This window comes from Propithecus coquereli, unplaced genomic scaffold (assembly GCF_000956105.1).
Source record: "Propithecus coquereli isolate 6110/MARCELLA unplaced genomic scaffold, Pcoq_1.0 Scaffold218, whole genome shotgun sequence".
Lineage (NCBI taxonomy): Eukaryota > Metazoa > Chordata > Mammalia > Primates > Indriidae > Propithecus > Propithecus coquereli.
In genome coordinates this window covers 1,695,171-1,695,717 of record NW_012146967.1, presented here as the reverse complement: position 1 = coordinate 1,695,717, position 547 = coordinate 1,695,171, and the positions used below count along the sequence as shown (strand labels likewise).

The window sequence follows — 547 nt, the reverse complement described above, 5'->3', positions numbered from 1 at the left end:
AATGTTATTCATGTTAAACTCATTGTAGTACAGCTTTATGGTGATGCAGATGAGATTTGAATACAACCAAAATGTTTATCAAGAGGGAAATAGCAACATAAATTCTGCTATTGTCTTACGTGGAACACTACATAGTAGTTAAGATGAGGTTGCTCTACACGAACTAACGTGGCTGTAGCTTTAGGACACTCTCCTGAGGAAGACAGCAAGTTGTGGATCAACACAGCATGACACGTTGTAGGACAATATTTTTAGTGTGATACATCTGCATGCTTTTTATAAAGGAGGAAATACTAAATAAAAAACCACAGTTCAGAAACTTTCAGAGGTACACGTGCATGTAAATGCATAGGCAAGGGTCTAGAAATACATATATACATGTATGTATGCATACACGCACACACATATCTGACTGGTAACAAGGCTGCTTTTGAGGAGAAGTCAAAGAACCACAATGAGAATGGACTTCAGTCTTGCCTATGTTTTAATTTTTTTAACAAGGAAATGTATTACTTGTGTAAATAAAAGTAAAATAAAAACATATTTA

At 34.9% G+C, this 547-nt stretch overlaps 1 protein-coding gene across 2 annotated transcripts in view; it reads right to left on the bottom strand.

Annotated features, from left to right (window-relative positions):
• RFX4 (regulatory factor X, 4 (influences HLA class II expression)) overlaps positions 1 to 547 on the bottom strand; it is a 157,502-nt gene that overhangs the window by 101,822 nt on the left and 55,133 nt on the right. The window lies entirely within an intron of this gene.